Genomic DNA, 21,137 nt, shown 5'->3' with positions numbered 1-21,137 from the left:
ATGTGTCCCCTGTAAGTCATGACCAACGAGACAGATATTAAATTTATGACTTGGAATGTGCGAGGTATGCGGGATAAAATTAAACGTACAGCTATACTAACATTTATTAAAAGACAAAAGGCAAACATTGTAGCACTGGTGGAGACACATGTCACTGGCCATCTGCGGGCAGCGCTGCAGCGCCCCTGGGTGGGATGGGCATATCACAGTACACATACGAACTTCTCCAGGGGGGTCACGGTGCTAGTGGCTAAATCCACCCCGTTTGAATTGATTGCTTTGGAGACTGACCGGCAGGGTAGATATATCTTTATACATGCACTTGTTGGGGGAACCCCCTTGCTAATCATAGCCAGCTACATACCCCCCCATATAAATCTGATGTTGTAACAGAGGGCCTAGCGTTTATAGCGCAACACCCGCAATGCCAGCAATATGGATGGGAGATTTTAACACAACAATGTCCCCATATCTAGACTGACCTACACAAATAGACCAGACTATCTCGCACCATGACAGAGTTTGCCCTGGTGGATGTGTGGAGGCACAGTAACCCAACAACCAGAGCATATACGTGCCATTCCACAAGCCATAATACCATGTCTAGAATAGACTTTGTACTGGTGTCCCAGATTCTACTACCTAAAGTCACGGGGTCAGGGATTGCACCAAGGCTATTATCAGACCATTCCCCATGTTGGGTGACAGTATCTCTGGGGAATGCCCCTCCTATACGTATATGGAGATTAAACCCCCACTGGCTGTCAGCCCTTACAGACCATGAATCCATTGAAAGAGAGCTTAAATTTTTCCTGGATAGACCTAAAATCCCACCCTCCCTCAACACATTCTGGGATGACTTTAAGGAACAGGCCCGTAGGATTCTTAATACCCGAATAAATAGACTAAAACAGACATCCAATCTATCATTGCAATTAACAACTGACAAGCTACAAGAACTGGAAACAATTTATAACTCCAATCCCACTCCCGAAAACCTAGGCAGGGTAAAATTACAATCCCGCATGGTAACACAGTTATGCACTGAAAAGGCCAAGCAAAGTATATTTTTCTGTAGGCAGAGAGTATATGAACAGGGGGAGAGGGCAGGCAGGTTATTGGCATATCTAGCTCATATGGACGATAGGCCCCCGGTAGTAGTTTCCCTAATAGACACTGAGGGAAATAGTTTTACACACCCCTTCAAGGTAGCATCCCAGTTTTTACAATTCTATAAAAAACCTATATAAATCCCGTACAACGCACACACAAACGAAACTTTAGGTGTTTTTAAACACTATCCAATGCCCCATATTAAAACCAGAACAAGTGAAATTACTAGATGCACTCATAACTACACAGGATATTTCCGATGCGATTGCCCAACTGGCCAAGTCTAAAGCTCCTGGACTAGATGGTCTACCCCTGGAATTCTATGCAACATATTCAGAAACACTCATACCTGAACTCAAGGATCTTTATCAATCCATATTTGACACAAATTTGCTCCCTTTATCCATGCAAGAGGCCCAGATAATTGTACTCCCTAAGCGGGGCAAGGATCCCCATTACCCTGAGTCATATAGGCCTATATCACTCCTACAGGTGGATATAAACATACTAGCTAAAATACTGGCCAATAGATTGAACACAGCTATACTCACGTTAATACATCCTGACCAAACAGGATTTATGCCAGGGAAAAAACACTGCCATGAACATTAGGAGATTATATATGAACATACAGGGTCAGCATGACAATTCCGGAACCAGGGTGGTGGTAGCACTTGACACTGCCAAAGCCTTTGATTCTGTAGAATGGCCATATCTGTGGGAGTGTTTACGTAATTATGGCTTTGGTCCACAGTTCATGCAGTGGGTTAAGCTTCTTTACCAGACACCTAAAGCAAGGGTGTTTGTTAATGGCTGGCTTTCGGAGCAATTCCCTCTGGAGAGGGGAACAAGACAGGGATGCCCCCTGTCCCCCCTACTAATATAAAGGGACTGAAAAAAGGTCATACAGTAGATAAAATAGGTCTATATGCTGATGACACAATTCTGTATCTGGCGGACCAAGGACCTTCACTGCAGGGTGCACTTGAAATTATTGAAAAAATGGGAAGCTACTCGGGATTGCGTATTAACTGGGACAAATCTCAAATTCTCCCACTGGACATCCCCCCCCCCCCCTAAAACAATCCCAACTCTTCCATTACCCAGAGTATCTAAAATTAAGTACCTGGGGTAGAGGTCACTTGGACTTTAACAGACTACACACACTTAAATGTTACACCCCTATTTGACCTAATAAAGTCCAAAACCCAGACATGGTCCAGGCTATCACTGGGGGATGTATAAATATAATAAAAATGATTTTGCTACCCAAAATACTATATATGACTTGGCATGCCCCACTTTATATTCCCTTAAAAGTCTTTAAACAAATGGCATCCATATTAAACTCATTTGTATGGGGTAATGGCAGACACAAACTGGCTTGGCATGTTTTAAAGAACCCCACAGATAGGGGAGGAGTGTCCCTTCCCGATCTACAAGATTATTACTTAGCAGCCCAACTCTCCCATATGTACCACTTTAATAAAGAGGAAATGCAACGTTATAGATCCCTAGTATGCAACAAACCGGGACACCCAGCATTTACCCCGATACAAGCTATTCTTAGAGGGAAACAAATTACTAAAAAACTCCCAAGGTATAATATGGGAATGTTGCTCCATCATCAAAGAATATGGGAAATCACGTTGAAAAAGCAAAACATTGAGAAAAATTCATGCCCACACCCCACTATGGTTTAACAAACACCTTCCGGAGTTAGAATACCTGTCAGACTCAACAGTATGGGCTACATATGGCATAATATACATTCATCAGGTGCTATCTGACTCCAGACTTAAACAGTTTCAGGTGCTTAATGAAGAGTATACCCTCCCTAACCAGATGGCTTTTAAATACTTGCAACTTCGCCATGCACTAAAAACACAAATACCAAATATGGGGGTGGTGTCGGATTCTCCCCCAGTTCTGGATGTAATACTGGGAGAGGAACCATCTAAACTCATCTCAACACTGTACCTACAGATTAGTAACAGTAGATCAAATGCTACTGCACAGAAGGCCAAAATGGAATGGGAAAAAGACATAGGCCCCATTGGGGAAGAAGACTGGGATGAAATAATGGAAGGGACCAGATTGACATCCCCTAAGCTATCAGACAGACTGACACAAATATACATTATACATAAAGCATACATGACTCCCCTTAAAAAGGCAAAATTTTTCCGTACATATGACCCGTCATGCCATTTGTGTCACGCAGCACCAGGTACGTTCTTCCATCTCATATGGAGCTGCCCAAACATACAGACATATTGGACACAGATTGTCCGATTCTTACATGACAATATGGGATCCCCAGCGGTATTGGACCCCAAACTATGTCTTTTGGGACTTCTGCCAGATGTAGAAATTGACAAATACCATGCTACATTTCTAAGGGAAACTCTGTTTATGGCACACAAAGGCATAGCTAAGGTATGGATGCAGGCTCAGCCTCCCTCCATACGTCAATGGAAAAGGGATGTTAATGATGCACTGCCATTCAAAAAGTTAGTCTATGCCAATAGAAAATGTGCACATAAGTACTCAAAGTTGGGTTCCACCCAAAAAAACAAACATACCTGAAAAATTCTAAAAACAAAAAACAAAAAAAACATTTGGATATTTTTATTTTTTTTACTTACCTCTAAATGCCTGTTGCTAGGTGGTCCCTCGTAGTCTGCCTCTTCCTTTGCCTGGGCTGGTGACATCACTTCCCCCTCGGCACAGGAAGGGCTCCACTCTGTTCCCTCCCTCCTGTCAATCATCTGGGACCCATTACAGGTCCCAGGTGATTGAGCGGCCAATCACGGCGCGCGGCGCCGCTCGTGCATGCGCAGTGGGTGCCAGGCTGTGAAGCCACAGCCCGGCGCCCACAGTTGAAATGCCGGCGCCGACGAGCGGAGGGGGGGGACGAGCGGGGCTTCGATCCCCCGGATTGCTGGACCCAGGGACAGGTAAGTGTCCAATTAAAAGTCAGCAGTTGCAGTATTTGTAGCTGCTGACTTTTAATTTTTTTTTTTTTAATGGACCCCCTGGGTGGAACCCCACTTCAAGGGTATGGGATAGATGGTTAGAGGATGGAGAAACATGTGCTTAAAACACCCTAATGCCTCGCAGACAGACCTACTTAGATAAAAAAAAGATGACTGTTCTAATGAAGGTCAAAAATAGGTAAAGCTCAAGTAAAAATGTAATGGTAGTGAAATGATATGAAGTCTCTTATATACTGGATGTATTCACCATCATAACCTTGTACCTTAACATGTTTGTATGTAGGAAGAATCTCACACAAAATGCCTGTAAAAATGTAATGTTTATTATTTCGCATAAGTAACTACATTGTAAATTGTTTTTCATTCAAATAAAGTTGTTTTTTTCCAATTAAAAAAAGATGGTGGGCGCCACATTTATAAAAATAGCAAACCTGGTAAGTGCTGTTTTTTTCCCCACTTTTTTAGGGTGTATTAACACTTTAACAGTACCCTTCATTGGAAAGACCCGAACTCAATGATTTGCAGGATTGTCCACATACTTTTGGCCATAAAGGTAGGTGTAATCATGGTCAGGTTTCCACTTACCTTTTGCCATATAGTTTATCTTACAGGTGCAAACACTGACATGTCCTAAAAACAAAGGAAAATTACTAAGAAACAAAGGGGATTTCCAGCAAAGATTCTGAGATGCATTTCCTGCTACTTTGTTGTCAAGTAAATATTAGTAACTAAGCAATTATAATAATTACTTGATGACATGTTTATTTCAAACTGTACACAGAGATCCGATGGGCATGCAAAATGCAGGGTGTTAGTGCTAAATTAGCAAAAGGGTAACATCTGATGGTATAAAAGTGATTGCACCAAAATGATAACAACAATCTATGCAAATCTAACAAGGGACCAATTTATAAATTAAGAAATGTGACACTCACCAAATATTCACTGCAGGTGAATCCTCCTGGGGCATGTGTTATAAAGCACAGGTAATGATGTATTGTATGGCTTCTACAACACACAAATCACTTGTCTGTGCACTTGCAGGATTAAAACTGATGTTTAATATGTTTATATTGTACCTTCCCTGGTTCCTCCCTTCTCCTCTCATATATTATTTAATAAATACTTTCCGTTTTTCATTAGATACCTTATTGTAAAAGCAGTGATGTCAGCGGGTCTTCACACTTCTCTATGCAATGCAGGCAGATCATGGCTGAAGGGAGGAGCCTCAATACTCCTCTCAGGAGCCCTCAGCTCTAATGCAAGCAAAGGGCTCGTTCTTGGGAGGAATTATGTCAATTCTTTTAAATTTTCCTTGCACATGATTGGGTCTTCTTTGCACAGTGACTTTTCACTCAGGCAGTGCACAATTTAAAATATATTGTAATACAAACACTTTATCTTAAATTATCCAGCTCTAAACAATGCAGGCTGCCTGAAATTATTTCCTCTACTAATCACTCAGAAATTTCATTTATTGTAAAGGGACCCTGTCACTAGACCATTCATTTCACCAATAATCTTCCTGTAAGATTATATGCCCATTTAATTTATATGAGGTAAATTATTTACCTGTAGACATTCAAAAGCCCTGAGACTGCTGTTGGGCCATCTTGGATGTGATGTCAACAGCCCCAGAAGACTCAATGCTGTCACTCGAGTGATGCTCTGTAATATTTCCCTTCACTCCTCCCTAGCATAAGTTTACCATGCATCCCAGTTTCCTGGGTACAGTCCCCATTTTGAGAGGTCTGTCTCGGGAGGCTGTAAATTGCAGTTCAATCAAATAATCGAAAGCCACCCATCCTTTGCCAGGAACCTGCCAAGTCCCTAAACTCCTCAGCTTGAGCTTCAGTAATAAGGTGGAGCAGGTGGGGTTTGGCCAGGGTGACCTGTCATGCGTTGTGGAAGCGGCTCCAGAGTCGTGACGTCAGATGGATGTATATATGGCGGCTATTTGTGGAGGCTTCTGCTCAATGTGCGGGCCCCAGTTGTATGGGCCTGCCAATCACCAGCCACCATCATCAACTACCAACACCAGGCCAGGAAGCTTGGGGAAGAGCAAGACTAACATCTTGTAACACACTGACCTGCACTGACACATTGGGGGAACTCAATAAAGCTGTTGCGCCACTTTTCTGGCTTAAAGGGGTTGTAAACCCTTGTGTTTTTTCACCTTAATGCATCCTCTGCATTAAGGTGAAAACTTCTGACAGCCCCCCCCCCACCCCCCCGTTTTGCTCACTTGAGCCCCGTAAATTCCCACGCCGGAGACGCGCTCTTCCCCTTTGCCCGTTGTCTCGGCTCTTGATTGGATAGATTGATAGCAGCGCAGCCATTGGCTCCCTCTGCTGTCAATCAAATCCAATGACGCAGACGCCGGGAGGGCGGGGCTGAGTCCAGCATTCTGCATCTATGGACACAAATGCTGGACTCAGGAGCGCACCCACAAGGTAACCCCCAGGGAGAGCGCTTCTCCTAGGGGGTTATACGATGCGGGGAGGAGCTACCAGCGCCCCCGGGGGACCTCAGAAAAGGCGGATCGGGGCCACTCTGTGCAAAATGAACTGCACAGTGGAGGTAAGTATGACATGTTTGTTATTTAAAAAAAAAAAAAACTAAGCTTTACAATCACTTTAACCCCTCTTGATAACATGTACCTGCTTAGCTATTATGATGTAAGTACTATATATGGTTTGTTTGATCATTATGCAGCATTATGCTTTTGGACATATTTACTGATGATTGTACATTTAACATCTTATAGACACTGTGCTTCCTATGAAAACCCCTGATGAAGGAGACTACAGTCCATCTCTGAAACGTGGTTGGGTTTCAGGATTGTGTATCCTATCTTTCTGCTACACGTTTGTACAAATATCATGCATCCTTTGTAATGTGTTTTGTTTCACTATATGTATTTCTTATGTATAATAAACTTTATACTTTTTTACATATTGTTGTTATGGTAGTGCCTTTAAAATCCCACCCTTGGGGGTTTCTCCATTTCCTTGATAACGTGTTATGCCAAATTCATGAAGCATGTGAGACACTTTTGGTTCTGAGGGCAATGTGACTCGTATGTCAAATGCAGGTAGTTCTAAAATGCGCCACTTTTACATTGTGGCTCAATGCTTGCGCCAAATTCCAAAAAAAAAAAAAAAAAAAATAGAGACAGTTCATTTCTTATGAAGGTGGATCTTATTAAGTCCAGAGACGCTGGCACAGACAGATTTTGTGAAAGTGTCTCGTGTGACTCTGAAATGACTCTTTCTAAAAGTAATACAGTGTGCACCAAATTCAAGTACGAATTCTAGACAGGTACATAAATTAGGCACATGCTGCACCAGTTTTAGAAAGCACGCCAAACATTTCACAAAATCTGTCTGCATACGTCTGTATGAATTCCAGGGATTGTATCAGACCTTTTTGACTCCTGCACCCTGCCTTACATAATATTCTGACCTGTGAACTCTGTGTAACTTACTACTCTGCAAACTGAACTCTGAATTGCTTTCTACTGCCCCCTACACTCAGCCTTGACCCATGAACTCTGCGTTACTTACTACTGACCCCTGCACTCTGCATTACTGACCACTAACTACTTACTTCTGAACTCTACTTCATTTACTGACTTTTTTTACTGAATTTTACTTAATTTACTGACTTTTTTTTTTACTGAGTTTTTTAACACAGACGATGTCCTAGGGGACGAAGCGCATTACGCGCACGACACTGTCACACCACCCCAGACTTAGAATCTTTGCTGTACAGCCTGGAAATTGTGTTTTTATGCACATATTTGTTTTTATCATGTGAGCAGAATCTGTACTGTGTATGTGTAGTAAAGCTTTTAGCGAATTTACACTATGTGGTTTCCTTTGCATTGATTCCATGTGGATGTCTACAATATATGGTCCTTATTGAGTTCATACACCTTGGAGAGTGGGTCAGCCCGATATACTGCAACCAAGTGATGCAAACTGGATTGCCCCCTAGATATTTACAACAGGCAAATTGGACTCTGTAGTGGAGTCATTCCAATCTGGTAAGTTTGCATTTTGCCTATTGGTGACGGTTCACGTGTTGATTACAGCAATGGATTAGCACGACTGTCATTCAATCCCATCCGTGGTGTTAGTTACCAAGGCACACACTTTGGACTCTAAAGTCTTCAAAAATTCATATTTTCTTCACTTTCTATAGGGACTTTTTGTTGATTTAGTATTTATTATCACTGCTTTAGCGTGGCAACATACATGTTATATACTGTGTAACTTGCTACTCTGCACACTGAACTCTGCAGTACTTTCTACCTGGCCTCTGAACTATTTGTTACTTAGCCTTGACCCATGAACTCTGCGTTACTAACTACTGACACCTGCACTCCTTACATACTAGTCTGACCTTTGAACTCTGTAGCTTACTACTCTGCACACTGAACTCGCCATTACTTTCTACCTGGCCTCTGAACTATGTGTTACTTAGCCTTGACCCATGAACCTTAAACTGCGTAGAGGGTTCTTTACTGTAAAAGCTGTAAGGATGTGGAATTCTCTTCCACAGGCGGTGGTTTCAGCAGGGAGCATCGATAATTTAAAAAAACTATTAGATAAGCACCTGAATGACCACAACATACAGGGATATACAATGTAATACTAATATAAAAGCACACACACAGGTTGTACCTGATGCACTTGTGTCTTTTTTCAACCTCACCTACTATGTAACTATGAACTCTGCGTTACTTACTACTGACCCCTACACTATGCGTTACTTACCACTAACTTCTGAACTCTACTTAATTTACTGACTTTTTACTACAGACTTCAAATTCTGTGTCACTTACTATTGACCCCTGCACTCTGCATTACTTACTACTGCTGGCCTCTGCACTCTGTTAATATATAGTGTTGCATGTTCCTGATCCCTTAACTCTGTGTTAGAAACTACTGATCTCTGAATCCTGCATTACTTCTGACATCAGGACTCTACATTACTTATTCCTGACTCCTGAACTCTGCAGTACTAAGGCTGGCCATAAATTATACAGTTTTCTTGTACAATTTTCTTATAGATTTACCTAAACCAAATAATATGAGGTCTAAAACTAAACACTTACAATTTGTATGCAATCAGGCAGGCCCTTGCACTCCATAGTTGAAGGTAAATTTTAAGGAAATCGAATAAGAAAATTATATAATGTATAGCCAGCTTTATGCTTGACTTCTGAACTCTGCAGTACTTACACCTGACCCCTGCACACTTTGCTACTTTCTACGGATCTCTGTGTTACATATTACTGACCTCTGAACTTGGTTTTACATACTTCTGACTCTTGCACTCTGCATTACATACCAGTGACCTCTAAACTCTTTATTACTCACTCCTGATCTCTGTGTTCCTCTTTACATTTTTACTGACCACTCTGCGTTACCAACTACTCTATTTACTACTGATGTCTGAATTCTGTAATACTTACTCCTGACCCCTTTGCACTCTGTGTTACCTAATCCTGACCCCCTGAGCTATGTGATATATACTACTGATCTCTGAACTTTGCATTACCTAATCCTGAGCCCTGAATGCCCATGATACATACCACTGATCTTTTGACCTCTGCATTACTTACTCCTGACCCCTGCACTCCGCATTACATACTACTGAACAATACACTCTGTTTTATACACTACCGACCTTTGAATTCTAAAATATTGACTCCTGATCTCCTACAGATGCTCCTGATCTCTGCATTACATACTTCTGACCCCGCTGTTGCATTCAGTGGGCAGTACCACACACTGAACACAACCCATTCAACTGCATGTGGCATGCTAGTGCAGGGTTCAAGGGGTTAAAGCAGGCGATCAGGAGGTGATACAATGACTCCTTGCTGCCTGTAAATTCTCTCTAAAGAGCAATCTCAATGCTAGTGTAAATTAGAACTAACTATGCCTCTTGTTCGAAAAGTCTTTGGCCAACTGTTTGAGGGCGTGTGAAAAAGGGGGTGTGATTCTGTGATTTTTAAAGGGGAGGGATTCTGTAGTCCTCAGAGAATGGTAAGTGTAGAGTAGAAGGACAGAACAATATCAGATTATACGATTTCTGGAAGGATCAACTGTTATTTTTTTAAACTTTATCATTAAAGGAGACGTGCAGCTCTATATCCACCCTTCAAATCCTTACATATACATTATGTGTACATAACTCCACATATGTGAAATAATACAATAATGAAAACATTATTGTACTTACTTAAGCTGGCCATACATAATACAATTTCCTTTAGATTTACCTTCAACTATGTAGGGCAAGGGCCTGCCTGACTGCATACAAATTGTAAGTGTTTAGGTTTGACCTCATATTCTTTGGTTTTGATAACTTTTATTGTTTGTAAATCACATGTAGATTGTCCAAGTACACAAATTGAGCACTATAAATTGATTTGGATTATTAGACGTAAGCACAGTAATTTATTCATTATTGTTTTATTTTACATATGTGGAGCTATTTACACATGTATACGTATTGATTTGAAGGGTGGATATAGCACTGCATGCCTCATTTAATAATATCAATCAATCAATAACAAGAGTGATAGTGTGTGTCCAGCTGCTCATGGGGATTACTGTTTAATGCTAAATGCAGGAAGATTAGTAATATTGTTAATATTTAAAAAACATACTTAAAGTGATTGTTAAGTCTTGTTTTTTTTCTATAAAAAATAACAAACATGTTATACTTGCCTGCTCTGTGCAGTGGATTTGCACAGAGCAGCCCGGATCCTCCTCTTCTTGGGTCCCTCTTCTGTGCTCCTGGCCCCTCTCTCCTGTTGAGTGCCCCCGCAGCAAGCAGCTTGCTATGGAGGCACCCGAGCCAAGCTTCAGCTCCGTGTGTCCATTCAGACACGCAGCTGCGATTCGGGCCTGCCCCCTCTCTCTCCTGATTGGCTAACTGCCTTTGATTGACAGCAGTGGGAGCCAATGGCGCCACTGCTGTGTCTCAGCCAATCAGGAGGGCCGAGACACTCATGGCTATCGGTGGACAGAGATGGGGATCAGGTAAGTATTAGGGGGGCTGCTGCACACAGAAGGCTTTTTATCTTATGCATAGAATGCATTAAGATAAAAAAAACCTCCTGACTTTACAACCATTTTAACCACTTCAGCCCCGGAAGGATTTGCCCCCTTAATGACCAGGCTATTTTTTGCGAGAAGAAAAGAAGAAAAAAGAGCGCACCAGCCTAGTGCATTATCCTTGACAGGTTTATTTAATTAAAAACAAGATAAAAACTACTCACAAAGGTCGAAGAGAACAATCGCATAGTAATCGCACAGAGGCAATTATTCCAGTGGTAGCAGTTTTCCAGGTCCCAGGAAGGAGGCATACGGACTACTGCTGGCTAACGCGTTTCGAAGGTTACCCTTCTTCATCAGAGCCTATTTTTTGCGACACAGCACTGCGTCGCTTTAACTGACAATTACATGCGACACGAAACATTTTTTTTACTTTTTGCTATAATACATATCCAAAAAAACAAAACAAAAAAATCTATTAAAAAAAAAAATGTATTCGTCAGTTTAGGCCAATGTATAGTCTTCTACATATTTTTGGTAAAAAAAAAAAAAAAAAAAATCGGAATAGGCATATATTGATTGGTTTGCGGAAAAGTTAGCGCGTCTACAAAATATGGGATAGATTTATGGTATTTTTATTATTGTTACTAGTAATGGCGGCGATCTGCGATATTGTGGCAGACAGATCAGACACTTTTGACACTTTTTTGGGACTACTCACATTTATACAGCGATCAGCCACTGATTACTGTGTAAATGTCACTGGCAGGGACGGGGGTTAACATGCATTCCCTAGGTGTGTTCTAACTGTAGGGGGGATGGGCTGCCAGGGACATGACAGAGATCACTGTTCTCAATCACTGGGAACAGTAGATCCCTGTCATGTCCTGCCAGAATGGGGAATTGCCTTGTTTACAAAGGCAGTTCTCCGTCCTGCCTCTGTAATAGGCGATCACAGGTCGCTGGCAGACATCGAGGTAACCCGACGCTATTGCGCCTGCGCAAGCCGCCGTACAGCTACGGTGATTTGCGGAGGAGAGACGACCTATCACCGTATAACGGCGGCTGGTTGGCAAGCGGTTAACCGATACAACAAATCCTTTCCATAGTATATTGTAAAGACCAACAAGGACCAAATAAAGCTGCCCATAGAGGTGTAATTTTTATTCATTCAACCAGCAGGTTGAACGAAAAAAAAAATGACCCGATTCCCCCATCCGTACATTCGAAGGCGCTGAGGGGGATGGGGGACTAATCCCCCCACCGCTGTTTCTTTGTATTCTGACAGCGGGTAGACTTCTCTGCCGTCAGTGCTGCCGGCTATAGCCTGGGTGCAGTTCGAGCGACGAAAACCCGATAGGATGGTTAGGAAGAAGTCGATAGATAGATAGATAGATCAACTTCTCTTCAACCTACCTGCCTATACATGGATCTAAATTCAGCCGGTCCCTGTTGAACCAGCAGGAGTTTGTTCCATGTATGGCCAGCTTAACCGCTTCCCACCCATAGATCGTATATATATATATATGGCCTTGAGTTGAACTGATTATACCAGCATCATGACTGTAGCTGCAATAGATCCTGGAGTGTGTTTTTTCAGCCTGTGATTCTCTTTCTAGTAAAAGTGATCTGAGTGGCTGTACAACTGCTGGATCACTTTTACAGGCATTTGAAAGAGGGAGAGGGTTGGCCCCCTCTCGCTGCTGCCGCCACCTTTACTAGGCTCTCTAGTCCCATTGGGGTGCCCCGTAAAGATGCAACCGGCGACAGTGTAATGCTGTACACAGAGTGAAAGGAACTGACGTTGTTCTATTCCCTCTGTGATGTCGGTAACTGGAAGCAACAAGGTTGACCTCACTTCCAGTTTCGGTTTGCTGTTTACAATCCATTACCGGCTTCTGAAAGCATTTATCAAACTGATCTTGGGTTTATCAGATGCTTTGGAGGAGAGATGAGAGATATTGGGTCTAATAAGCCCTAGATCTCTTAATAAAGAGGACCTGTCGTGGCCCATGCTACCACAAGGGATGTTGTTCATCACCTGTGATAGCAATGAAGTTTATCAAAAAATAAATAAATAAATAAAATAAATTTAAATAAAGTAAAACATTTTTTTAAAGCGCTCTCGTTTCCCCATGCTTATGCGCAACTGATCCCCGCTGAGCAGGCGGATGACAGGTCCGTCTCCACTCATTGTGCAGAGACCAACCTGTCAGAGACCCGCTCTCCTCTATGGGAAGATCGGATGAAAGTCCGTTTTCATCTGATCCCCCAGACGGATGGAAAATAGATTCACCATTCGTCTGGATTTCATGGACAGGATCAGATCGGATAGCAGCGGGTGTTAGCGGACATGTCAACAATGACATCCGCAGCTCCATAGAGGCGAATGGAGCATCCAAAAAACTGACAGGCGGACCTGATGGGAAAGCCCATGTGAAAGGGGCCTTAGGCAGTGGTTCTCAACCTCAGTCCTCAAGTACCTCCAATAGGCCATGTTTTGGGAATTTCTCTTAGATAAAATAGCTGTCCAAAATACCAAGCCATTGACTCTGATTTAAAGCACCTGTGCAAGATAAAGGAAAACCTGCAAACATGGCCTGTTGGGGGGTACTTGAAGACTGAGGTTGAGAACCACTGGTCTAAGGTAACAGGAGTAGCAACAACACCCATTTAGTAGCAGGAGGAGTGAGACACCATGGAGGAGTGAGACACCATGGAGGAGTGAGACACCATGTATGGTGGAACAAAGCCCTTATTATGGCAGAGAATTTTGGTCACTAAAATTCTCTAAGAAACACAAGGGGCCAGCAGGTGACTCAGCCAAGCAAACTACACCCATAACTGAAGGTTTGACTGGACTGGTAAATGGGCTAGCATGAGCAATACAAACTTTAACCTGTCTGGGTTGATTGATGAGTTTCAGCAGCTGCCAAAAACAGACTTTGGTTGAACTAACACACCCAGCAGACATATAAGTGGAAATCTCTGTATGCTTTACTATTAACAGCATAATACCAAAGCTGTGTGCCAGAATCCCTTTCAGTACTATGTAATCACAGCTTCTCCCTTCCATTTACTGCTGCCAGATTTTTTGTGACCATTCAAGGATACCCTGTGGCTGTCCAGGCTCTGTAATGAGTAATCCTATACAGTACATAATACAGAACAGGAATTATAGAAGTAAACAGCCCCAGGAACCAAGGAGCCGGGAGGCAGACGTAGTACATGGATCCTCCAGTCATAAACCTTTTATAGAGTATTTTGGGAGTGCCAGGCTTAAAGCGGTACTACACCCCAAACCAAAACTGTAATATATTGCAATTAACCAATCATTAGATGTGGTGGCTGCATTCATTGTCTTTATTTAGGCTTGTCTGCCTCTGTTTCACCTGGTAATCTGGCTAGTAAAACACCTCCTATATTAGAGTGCCTCCACTCTGGATGAAGGAGCACAGGGACACCTTTGGACAGCAGCATTGTTGTCTGAGGGGAGTGTTAGATATATTAGCAGATTTAGATACGCTAACAAATTGAAGCTAAATTCCAGCTCACAAGATTTAGACAGTTAGCCCCGGTTCACACTGCCGCGATTTGTCATGCGACCCATTAACAGCAATGGAACTGTTCTAATCGGTCCGACTTAGAAAAAGGTTCCTGCACTACTTTGGTGCGACTTGCATTGACTTCTGTTAAAGAAGTCATATGCAAGCCACAATGAAGTCGGGAAGGGATGTCAGATTTGAAGCAGCGGCAGTGTGAACAAGGGCTTACAGCAACAGTGTCGTTCCCCTTGGCATAAAGGTTGCACGGGTTAACTGCTCATTTTTGCCTAGGAGGGAGGAGAAAGGAGATTTAGGCCTGGTTCACACCTATACATTTTTAATGCTTTTTGCAGATTTGCAATGGTTTCCTATGGAACACGTTCTGTAGTGCAAATCTGCACAATGCAAAAAGCACTAAAAATGCATAGGTGTGAACCAGGACTTACTTACCTAATCCTGCCAGCACAAGACCGGTCTGGTGCACCCGCAGTCTTGAATTGTGGACTATCCCTGATGTAATCAAGTCTAGAACAGGTTCCATGGAAGAGGAACAGTCCACCACTGGACCGTGGGGGAGCACCGGTTTCTGGTGGAATGAAGGTTTTCTCCTCACCCCTAGACAAAATGAGCAGTTGTCCCGTGCAGTGTGGGCACAGCCCCACTGCATTGTAAAGCGTGTATATTTTGCTCGGAGTTGGGCTTTAAACGGATTGTCTATACCTTCTAACTGCTATATCTGCAGAAAAGCTTGTTCTATTAAAAAACAACATACTTACTGGCTCGATCACCAAGTGAAAATAAAAGAAAGCCTAAGAAAGAAAATGAATGCAGCCGTTACATCTAAGAATTGGTGAGCTGCAATATAATAAATGTTTGCTTTTGGGTTTAGGAAAGCTTTAAAGCTGAACACTAAACAAACCACTAAATGCACAATACCCTGAGCTAAATACACAGTAAACCGATTAAATAAATATATGGATGCTGTTGTACCTGACAAAGGATTTGTGTCAATCCAAACTTTTATGTACACAGCTCTGCCACAAAGCACAGCCTTTTTGCCAGGGATAGGACAGTTCAGGGATAAGCTCTCCCCTCTTGTCAGCATGCCCTTTGCGTTGCAACACACCCGATTGGCTTCTTGTGCTGTTTTCCCCTCCCAATTTCTGAGCTCTGCTGTGCAAGGACTACAAGAGGCTGATACCAAGTTAATACCCAGTGAAGTGAATAGCCTTTGATGATACACAGGGATGAAACAAATCTCCCTGTCTAAGATTTACATGTATATCTGCTGTCTTCAGCTTTATATATTCTTTAGAAAGTTCAGATCCTGTTAGGAGATTTTCTCTTCCTGGTTAGCACTGCAGTGAAGCCTGAGCATACAGCCAAGACAGCTGATTGGAGGAAAGGCGCACCCACCCCCCATAGGTAGAAACTTTCAGCACTGTTGGTTGAATCGTTCAGCACTCTGCTAATCTATCTATCCTTCCCAACACAAAAATCAGCCTGCTTTTATCTCCTGTGACGGAAAACTAGTCAGGAGTTATCATGCTGATAACAGAAAACAGAGCAGGAGACAGCTACGGGACATAGTGCTTTGAAGAGAGATAAGAAAACACTGCAGATATATGTGCCCAACTCAAATTTCATGAATCAGGTTTACATCCACTTTAAATTTCAATAGCCCCAGGTATACAAAGGAGCGAGATATAGGCTGAAGAAAGTCTGTCTGTCAGTTTTTCAGATGTCTCCAGACTGAACCACAATGTACAGCCATGGCCAAAAGTTTTGAGAATGACACAAATATTCATTCTTTACAAAGTCTGCATACACGTTTTTGATCCACTGAAGTATATGGAACAAAAAAAAACAGAAAAAAATGTCTGGCCCTTTACATAAAATGCACAGATGTGAACGTGACCCATAGGAAACCATGTTAAATGGACTGTAATGTGTTTCTGCATAATGCAAAATGCAATAAAAAAATGCCACCATGGCCAAGACCAAAGAGTTGTCCAAGGATGTCAGGGACAAGATTGTAGACTTACACAAGCCTGGAATGGGCTACAAGGCCATCGCCAAGCAGCTTGGTGAGATGGTGACAACAGTTGGTGCGATTTTTTGCAAATGGAAGAAACACAAAATAACTCTCCCTCAGTCTGGGGCTCCATGTAAGATCTCACCTCATGGAGTTTCAATGATCATGAGAACAGTGAGGAATCAGCCCAGAACTACACAGGAGAATCTTGTCAATGATCTCAAGGAAGCTGGGACCATAGTCACCAAGAAAACAATTGGTAACACACTACGCCGTGAAGGACTGAAATCCTGCAGCGCCCCCAAGGTCCTCCTGCTAAAGCACATGTACATGCCCATCTTAAGTTTGCTAATGAACATCTGAATGATTCAGAGGAGAACTGGGCGAAAGTTTTGTAGTCAGATGAGACCAAAATCGAGCTCTTTGGCATCAACTCAACTCACCGTGTTTGGAGGAGGAGGAATGCTGCCTATGACCCCAAGAACACCATCCCCACCGTCAAACATGGAGATGGAAACATTTTGCTTTGGGGGCGTTTTTCTGCTAAGGGGACAGGACAACTTCACTGCATCAAAGGGCCATATACCATCAAATCTTGGGTGAAATCCTTCTTCCCTTAGCAAGGGCATTTAAAATTCGTATTTCAGCATGACAATGACCCAAAACACACGGCCAAGGCAACAAAGGAATGGCTCAAGAAGAAGCACATTAAGGTCCTGGAGTGGCCTAGCCAGTCTCCTAACCCCTAACCCCTAACCCTAATCCCATGGAAAATATGTGGAAGGAGCCGAAGGTTCGAGTTCCCAAACGTCAGCCTCGAAAACTTAATGACTTGGAGAGGATCTGCAATAGGAGTGGGACAAAATCCCTCCTGAGATGTGTGCAAACCTGGTGGCCAACTACAAGAAACGTCTGACCTCTGTGATTGCCAACAAGGGTTTTGCCACCAAGTACTAAGGGGCCAAATATTTATTTCAATCATTAAAATGCAAATCAATTTATAACTTTTTTGAAATGCGTTCTTCTGGATTTTTTTGTTGTTATTCTGTCTCTCGCTGTTAAGATAAACCTACCATTAAAATTATAGACTGATCATTTCTTTGTCAGTGGGCAAACGTACAAAATCAGCAGAGGATTTTTTTCCCTCACTGTATACTGCAGAATGTTATGAAAAGTGATCAGATGAATTGCAATAAATTGCAAAGTCCCTCTTTGCCATGAGAATTAACTTAATACCATCAAAACAATTTTACTGCAATTGTGAAGAAGGCTTCATGGTGCCCAAGAAAGTCCAGCAAATGCCAGGGTCATCTCCTACAGTGGATTCAGCTGCGGGATGGGGGCACCACCAGTGCAGAGCTTGCTCAGGAATGGCAGCAGGCAGGTGTGAGTGCATCTACATGCACAGTGAGGCGAAGACTTTTGGAGGATGGTCTGGTGTCAAGAAGGGCAGCAAAGAAGCCACTTCTCTACAGGAAAAACATCAGGGACAGACTGATATTCTGCAAAAGGTTCAGGGATTGAACTGCTGAGGACTGGGGTAAAGTCATTTTCTCTGATGATTCCCCATTCTAATTGTTTGGGGCATCTGGAAAAAACCTTGTCCAGAGAAGAAAAGGTGAGCACTACCATCAGTCCTGTGTCATGCCAACAGTAATGCCGCGTACACACGGCAGGACATGCCAACGGGCTAAACTCCGTTGGCATTTCCGACGGAAAGATTTAGAACATGTTCTATATCTGAGTCGGAAATGCCAACAGAAAAAGTCCGATGGGGCATACACACGGACTTTTTCTGTCGGGAAGTTCGGCCGGGTGTACGCGGCATAAGAGTGCTTTCACACTGAGGCATTGGGGGTGTCGGCGGTAAAGCACCGCTATTTTTAGCGGCGCTTTACCATCATTTTAGCGGTGCCAAAAAGGGTTAAAACCGCCCGCAAAGCGCTGCTGCAGCGGCGCTTTGCCGGCGCTGCCCATTGATTTCAATGGGCAGGGGCGCTTTAGGAGTGCTGCAAAGATGCTGCTTGCAGGACTTTTTTTACCGTCCTGCAAGCACATCGCTCCAGTATGAAAGCACTCGGGCTTTCACACTGGAGTGAGAGGAGAGGCTCTTTACAGGCACTATTTTTAGCGCTATAGCACCTGTAAAGCGTCTCAGTGTGAAAGCAGCCTAAAGCATCCTGAGACCATTCATGTGTGGGGTTGCTTCTTAGCCAAGGGAGTGGGCTCACTCACAATTTTGCCTAAGAACACAGCCATGAATAAAGAATGGTTCAAAAACCATCCAAGAACAGTTTGGTGATGAACGTCTGCACGTTTCTGTGCATGTCGGGCAAGCGCATGATTTTGCACGTTACTGACACGCATAGATATGAGCCTAAGGCTGCTTTCACAATGAAAGCGTCGGCTGTTAGCGGTAATGCGGCGCTCGTCTTAGCGGCGCTTTACCAATGTTTAAGGGGCACTTTTGCGCCGCTTTTCGGCCGCTAGCGGGGCGCTTTTAACCCCAAAGAAGGGGGTACAAACTCCCGTGTTGCGGCACTTCGGAAGCACTGCCCATTCATTGCATGGGCAAAGATGCCGCTTGCAGGACTTTTTCTAACGTCCTGCAAGCGCACCGCCCGGGTGTGCAAGCCCTTGTTGCAGAGAACGGGAGGCAGTTTTCAGGAGCTTTACAGGCACAATTTCTAGCGCTAAAACGCTTGAAAACTGCCTCAGTGTGAAAGGGGTCTTGGTGATGTATCAATGAATACATTTAACCATCTGCTACTAAAACTCACAAAAATAAAGTTTTGACTCTTCACACTTTGAGAAGTTTTTGTGGCACACATGTAGAGTAGAGCCTGTCAGGGGACCATCCCAGATCACATGCTGCAATTTCCCACCTCCAAAATACTGGCTCTTCAAAACATTCACACAGGACAATAAGGACCACTCTGCACACAATGCCATGGAGGTAATGCATTGTGCCACTTCCAAGGACAACATTTAAAGTCAGAAGCTGCCCTGGAAGTCAGGGAAGAAGTGTTACCTTCAAAATACCCCCCAATCCCTCCAGAGTCCCCCCTCACCTTGTCCCCTCTGGAGAGCTGTGCATCCTCTATGATATGCTCTACTCATCAGTCACTGGAGCTCCCTAGGGACACGCCCCCTCTCCTCCACCTGCATGGCCCATTGCCAGCTCCTGGGAGTCTGTGTGTACCCGTCTCCATGGCAACCCCCGCACAAAGACTTGCGTTCCAAGCCTCTCTCTAAAGCACAGCCAGGATTGGATGGCGGGGGGAACATGCCTAACTCCAGCTGCTGCTGGGCTCCACGTGCGCAGTGCTGTGAGACTGGAGATGTGTGCTGACCCTCAGGATTCACATATGTCATCAGATCACTATTCAGCTCTCCAAGTTTGTCACTTTTTTAAAGTGGAGCAAACCTGTTTTACTTTTTTTTTTTAACGTTTTTTTTATTTTTTAAGTAAAGTAAACCTGTTCCTTACCAATAAAAGAAATGTAAGATGTGCACTTGACAGTAAGGTTGACAGTTTACCTGGGAAAAAAAACAGGATTTTTCTACTTACCCAAGACCTCGCTTAGACGTGCTTTGAAATGTGCCCATTATCGCCCCTATTGGGTTAAGATACGGTTCTGATGCGTTTTACGATTGTAAACTGCTGGCACTAGATAAATCCTGAATAATAATAACAATTTGTTTATTTATATTATTTATTTCAGGTACTTATATAGCGCCGTCAATAACAATAACGCTTCCCAGACGCCTCCTCCTGTATTGGTTTTCGATTGTATGGATTTATGTACAATCTTCTCTGCTAGTAAAGCCGCATACACACGATCAGATTTTCCGACAGGAATTGTGTGATGACAGGCTGTTGGCGGAAAATCCGACCGTTTGTACGCTCCATCGGACAATTGTCGGATTTTCCACGGACAAATGATGGATGGCAGGTTTTAAAATTTTCCACGGACAAATGTCTGTAATCGGATTTTTTGAGCGTGTGTACACAAGTCCGTTGGACAAAAGTCCAAAGTATAAACACGCATGTTCGGAAGCAAGCACTAGCCAGAAGCGATCGGTCTTGTAAACTAGCGTTCGTAATGGAGAATTAACATTCGTGACGTGGCAAATTATGACAGCTCGAAATGCAGCGCACAATTCTCTTCTTCTTTAATGGAATAATAATGAAGCTGCTTTGCTGGTGATACTGATAGAGTTCTGCCAAACGTATTTAAAAAGGCTTTTTTTTTCTAGTGATATCAAGAATAATATTATGTTTTTTATTTTTAAAGAGCTGAAAAACCACGTAGTACGTCTAGTACATCACTACGTTCGTAATCGTTGGCCAATAATTGTTTGGCCG

General features: G+C 43.1%; 1 protein-coding gene across 1 annotated transcript in view; it reads right to left on the bottom strand.

Annotated features, from left to right (window-relative positions):
• AGBL3 (AGBL carboxypeptidase 3) overlaps window positions 1-20,288 on the bottom strand; it is a 204,412-nt gene extending 184,124 nt beyond the window's left edge. Inside the window, exon 1 of the mRNA XM_073621778.1 lies at window positions 19,840-20,288. The gene's annotated coding sequence lies outside the window, so the exon portion shown is untranslated. The remainder of the gene's footprint in view (window positions 1-19,839) is intronic.
• Between the last annotated feature and the right edge of the window lie 849 nt (window positions 20,289-21,137).

Source organism: Aquarana catesbeiana, linkage group LG03, assembly GCF_042186555.1.
Source record: "Aquarana catesbeiana isolate 2022-GZ linkage group LG03, ASM4218655v1, whole genome shotgun sequence".
Lineage (NCBI taxonomy): Eukaryota > Metazoa > Chordata > Amphibia > Anura > Ranidae > Aquarana > Aquarana catesbeiana.
The sequence above is the reverse complement of the archived record's forward strand: the minus strand, read 5'-3'. Positions and strand labels throughout refer to the sequence as shown.